Source organism: Chiloscyllium punctatum, unplaced genomic scaffold (assembly GCF_047496795.1).
Source record: "Chiloscyllium punctatum isolate Juve2018m unplaced genomic scaffold, sChiPun1.3 scaffold_131, whole genome shotgun sequence".
Taxonomy (NCBI): domain Eukaryota; kingdom Metazoa; phylum Chordata; class Chondrichthyes; order Orectolobiformes; family Hemiscylliidae; genus Chiloscyllium; species Chiloscyllium punctatum.
The window spans coordinates 301,330-307,529 of NW_027309865.1; positions in this window are offsets into that span (position 1 = coordinate 301,330).

Genomic DNA, 6,200 nt, shown 5'->3' on the forward strand with positions numbered 1-6,200 from the left:
ATAAAATCAGGGGGAAACTGCAACCGGTAAGATTTCTGATTTATCTCAGGAGGAAGAGAATTCAAAACTCGTGCCATTGACCCAGGGGGCGCAGTGATAGTTACAGAGGTCTAGGAACCATCAGAAATGTAACAGGTTGTGAGCAAGGTGGGGGTGAGACAAGGACATCAAGACACTCTGTCACACCGCCGAAGGCAGGAGAGATTAAACAGCAGAAATGGTCGACCCCCCCCCCCCCCCCCCCAAGGTCATGGGGGATAGAATTAGGGCTGGGAAAGAAACAAGGAAACAAGGTGTGCAGCTGTCAAAGAAATATGTTAAAAACAGATTATAAAAGCATAGAGGGCAGAGTACAGTCTGAAATTGTTGCTCTCAATGGTGAGTACAAAAAGCTGTAAAGCCTGGGGCGTTTACAGCCAACACATACTCAGGATTGGCCAAATGGGCTCAAACTGTGCTGTACCTTTCTGATAATTTCTTTTTCTGACATTTGTCGTTAAAGTCTGATGACGCTCGTAACTTTTCAAATTGGACTGGAGTTTAATATTCTGGAGACGTGTCAAATAAATCACATTGATCACATTCTGCAGATCTCAGTCCATTACCCTGCATGTTCCAGCATTTCAGTTACATCCATGTCCTGCCGGTGGGACAGGACATACAAGGATGGTGACGATGGTGTCTAAGTCATTGTAAGCTATGATTCTGTGCATATGATTGTGTCAGCTTGTTGCTTGACTAGTCTGCGTTCCAGTTCACCCAATAAGATGTTAGCAGAGTGAGACACTACAGTTGGAACTCCTCTTCTCGCCAGTTCCTTTCTTTTCTCCTTTTAAAAAAATCCTTTCTCTCTTACTCTCCACTTTGCAGACTCTGACACAAGTGTCAACATTGACTCATGACATTTTTTTTTAAAAGGACATGTCTCTACAAGAAAACCAATGGAGGAAAATATATTATTCTTGCATCAACTGCATTTTTAAACAAAAACAATCCTGTTCAATAAACACTCTTTGTTTTTTCCCTTCAATTCTATCAAGCGAGCTATTTGATCCCTCAGTTTACCGATCTTAATAAATATCCAATCAATTTCAGAGCAACATGCTTACAAAGTATTGAACCAATGTATCTGTTTAGGTTTTAGCATTAGTTATTAAGTCATTGCCATTACAATAATTGCATAATAATTGGTCTGGGTAATAAGTATACTGAGGTTCACAATTTAATTTATTGACTGTTTGAAAAATGGTACAGTATATCATTTTTTCAGGATTCTAACAGTAATTATTAAAGAATTTGCATGACAATAATTATTATATGGTTTAGTTTATCTTGCTAACAACTACAGTGAAGTTTATATTTGAATTTAATCCAATCTTCCCTCGTACCTATAAAGTAATATAAAAATCCATTTTATTTCCAATCAACACACCTACTAAAGAATCCATTATTTCTGATGCAACATGCACTGTTAAAAATATGACTTTTGCTCATTTGAATGATCTGTGTAATCCCAGCCTTATAAATTTAGAAAAACCTAATTACTTTTCCCTGCAACAATTCTTGTTTATTTTTGCATATAGCACAGTCAAATAGCAAGATGAAATTTATCATTATTCTTAAGTATGCTAATACAATTTTGACAATCTATATGTTGCTAATATATAAATGTTCATTTCCGTCCATAGAATATCGAACAGTACAGCATAGTACAGGCCTTTTGGCCACGATGTTGTTCCGACCTTTTATCCTCCTCTAAGATCAAACTAACCAACATGCCCTTCATTTACTATCATTCATGTGCCTATCCAAGAATTGCTTAGATGTCCCTGATGGATCTGAATCTACTACCACCACTGGCAGTGCATTCCACGCACCCACCACTATCTATAAAGAAAACATCTCTGACATCTCCCCACAACTTCCCCCATTCACCTTAAAATTATGCATTTTGTGGGGAAACGTCTTTCATTATCCATTCCATCTATGCCTCTCATCATCTTACTCAAAGCTATCAAGTAAACTCTCATCCTCTTTCACTGCAATGATCAAAGCCCCAGCTCCCTCAACCTTTCTTCATAAGACATGCCTTCCAGTCCAGGCAACATCTTGATAAATCTCATCTACACCTTCTCTAAAGCATCCGCATCCAATGTGTGATGAGTTGATCAGAACCGACCACTATATTCCAAGAGTAGTCTCACCAGGGATCCATAGAGCTGCAGCATAACCTCGTCACTCTTAAACTCAATCTCCCTGCTAATGAAAACCAACACACCATGCACCGTTTTAATAACCCTATCATCTTGGATGTCAGGTATGAGGGATCTATGGACGTGGACCCCACAATCCCACTGTTCCTCCACATTGCCAAGAATCCTGCATTTAATCTGAAAATATGCATTCAAATTTGAAATTCAAAAATGAATAACTTCACTTTTTCCCCGGTTGAACTCCATCTGCCACTTCTCAGCCCAGCTCTGCATACTGTCAATGACCTCTAGCAACCTACCAATGCCCTCCACACGACCCACAACTCCACCAACCCTCATGTCATTGGCAAACCTCCTAGCTCACCCTTCCACTTCATCATCCAAGTCATTTGTAAAAATCACAAAGAGCAGAGATCCCAGAAATAATCCCTTCAGAACACCATTGGTCACCGTGCTCCAAGCTGAAAACTATCGATGTAATCTCACCCTGTCTTCTATGGGCCAGCAAATTTATTATCTAACCAGGCAGGTTTCCCTGTATCCCATGCCTCATTACTTTCTAAATGAGCCTACCATGGGGAACCTTATCAAACACCTTGCTAAAATCCATATACACCACATCCACTACTCTGTCCTCACCAATGTGCTTGTCACATCCTCATATATTTCAATGAGGCTTGTGAGGCATAACCTGCCGCTCACAAAGCCATGCTGACCATCTCTAATCAATCAATGCTTTTTCAAATAATCATGAATCCTATCTCTAAGAATCCTCTCCAATAATTTGCCCACAATTGATGTAAGACTGACTCATCGATGATTCCCAGGATTATCTCAATTGCCTTTCTTGAATAAGGGAATAACGTTTGCCACCCTCCAATCATCTGGTCTGACTCCGGTGGACAGTGAGGATGCAAAGATCATTGCCAAAGTACAGTAATCTCTTGCCTCCCTTCCCATAACAACCTAAGTTATATCCTTTCTGGACCAGGGGACTGATCTATCCCCATGACTTTTCAATATTTTCAGCACATTCTCAGACTTAACATCGACCTGTTCGACCATATCAGCCTGTTTCACGCTGTCCTCACAAAGAACAACGTCCCACTCACTCGTAAATACTGAAGCAAAGTACTCATTAAGGACCTCCCCTACCCTCTCAGACTCCTGGCACAAGCTTGCTTCACTATAAGGGATATAAATGTGGAATTACGCCTCAGTACTGAATTAATGTAAAGATATTGCAGTGTAATCACTCGATTACTTTGAATATTGAACTGTATTTTAACTGAGAAAACACAGTTGAATTGATTTGATTATATTTCACATCATGCTAATGTTTATTGTATTTCAAACCACAATAAGAGTTTCATTTTTACATATATAAAACTTAAAATTCATCGCACGTTTATATACAGAAAATAGAATTACCATCTGCTTGTTCCTTCCTTTTTCAATGACTGTTCATTTTGAATTTGTGGAAGTTGTACGTTGTTGAATGGAAGGGAAATTGTCTTCAACTGAATATTCACATTGAATGATGCATTTTTAAATCAAAGTACAATGATCACGCAGTTTTGTCAATTTGTCTTTCAAAGAATTGTCATGAGATTCCTGTTTATTTAAGAGTATCATTCATTTATTCTATTGTTATTGTAAAATATTGTTCAATTTCCAGTCCATTACACACAGAAACTACCTAATTAATTCCCATTCAAATTACAACAATAAACGGCTGATTAGTTTTCATTTGAGAAACCACATGAAACACAATATTGTAGCCCTACCGTCCTGAGTGGGAACATTATGAAAGGAGCCTGTGGAGCTGTGGCAGTGTCTCTATTACTAAACCCGAGGGAAGGTTTCAAATCACACCTTCAACAGAAATATAGCAAGAGCTATCTGAATGTTGATTAGAGAGTACCTAAGCACAGACTGAATTGCTATTCAATACAACATTAGATCTGCTTTTATCTATTATATCAATCATCACAAAATCTGATACTTATCAGATTACCAGGTTACCAAGAAATATGTGTTGGAAAATTCGCTTCAGCCACTTTGCTTTTACAAAAGACTTTCATCTGTCCCTGTTTTCTCTAACTGAAAGAAATATGAAGAGGATTTTCACTTTTACGAAAAAAAGAGGACATGTTTCCCATATAAATTAATGCTTCTTCGACTAAGGCCTTTTCAGATTATGTAAGGTTTCATAATAACACTTTACTTTCGGATAGTGGGGATACCTGTATCTAATTCTGTCGCTTATAAGTTCCTGGAGAATATTTGAAAATGTTGCAGAATTCAAGATTACGATGTCTAAGTAATTAGATTGATCTTTTTTTTGTTGCAAAGGGGCAAGTCCAAACAATTGAAACACATTAAACATTATTCTCTCATGCTATAAATTTGAAATAAAGTTGATACCTTCTTCAGTAAACTAACAAACTCTACCATCTATTACTTGTCAGTCAGCTGATTGCTTACTTTGTAACTAAATGTTGTTGATTCATCTAAATATTACTCTGTCCTTTGATCAAAGTGAATTTGTAATTGTTGTTCAGTTTATGAATTGTCAGATACTTGTTTTTATTTTTCCATTCACCTGTTCATTTTGACCATAAGATTGAAATGCTTTGAAAATATTGGAGTTAGTTCATTTAAAAATAAGGTTTGCACATCTCTCACATATCTCATTTCTTGTATTATGATTCAAGAATGTTTTTTGGTGGAATTCAAGTAAATTCCAAACATTTGTTCACTTCAAATAAGGTCTTTAACACCCAGTTATCAATCTGATGTTAATGTTTCAGCTGGTTACATTGACATTGATTAGGTACTCATTCAGAGAGATCAACTGACAATTATAAACTATTTGCAGGATTATTGAATTGAAAGAAAGATTCAGACGTGCAAACATTTTTTTGGAAGGAATTGCTTTTTCATTCAAATGTGTAGGCTTTTCAAGAATTCTATATCGCCTTTCACTGGTTTTCTTGTCGAGAAATCAAATTTATAATTCATGTGAATTCTAATGTGTTCGTATTTTGAAATTTGCATCAGATTTAAGAAGAAAAAGAGGAAGAATTAACATGGAATCTTCAGTGAATAGAAAGCACAGTAAATTAAATTGATCGAGGCAACTTTTAATATTATCTCTGAACATTCAGTCAAATATTTCTAATGTCAAAAGAGAGTGGTGCTGGAAAAGCACAGCAGGTCAGGCAGCATTCGAGGAGAAGCAGAATCGACGTTTTGGGCATGAGCCCTTCATCAGGAATCTTTTCTGATGATGGCCTAATGCCCGACAGGTTGATACACCTGCTCTTTGGATGTGCCTGCCCTTTTCCAATGCTACAGCTTTCCTCACTTTCTCCAAATATGTTTAATGAACACGAACTGAATATGTTCGCATCAGCAGTTGAACAAGACCAAATTAACACATTTCTTTGCAATATCTATAGTGAAAACCTGTTTGAGAACATGCAACAAATCAGATCAAACAACATCTCTTGCCATTAGAACCCTTGGCCATCCATAATAAAGTATAACCATGCTTTGAACAACCAGTATGGTGTATAACTACTGAACTGAAATATCAGAGGGACAACGATTGCATTTATTGGAGGGAATGATAACCAGATCCTTTATGTGATAATGGTGATTGATCTCAGAAACAATAAAATTTTACTGTGATTATTCCACTGAACAGTAATTAGATGGTCATGAAGATATTTGTGTGGCTTAATGTGCAGGGTTTTGTGTGAACATTGATTTCAGTGACATTTAAATATTTTACAAGATTGACAATTAACAGTTAAAGATAAGTTTTAAATGCAACATTTAAAAAAAATGTCAGTTTTGTTTAGCAAAACACAATTCTAAGTTTATGGAATCCCTACTGTATGGAAACAGGCCATTTGGCCCAACAAGTCTACACTGACGTTCCAAAGAATAGTCCACTCAGCACCATTCTGCTCTCAGATT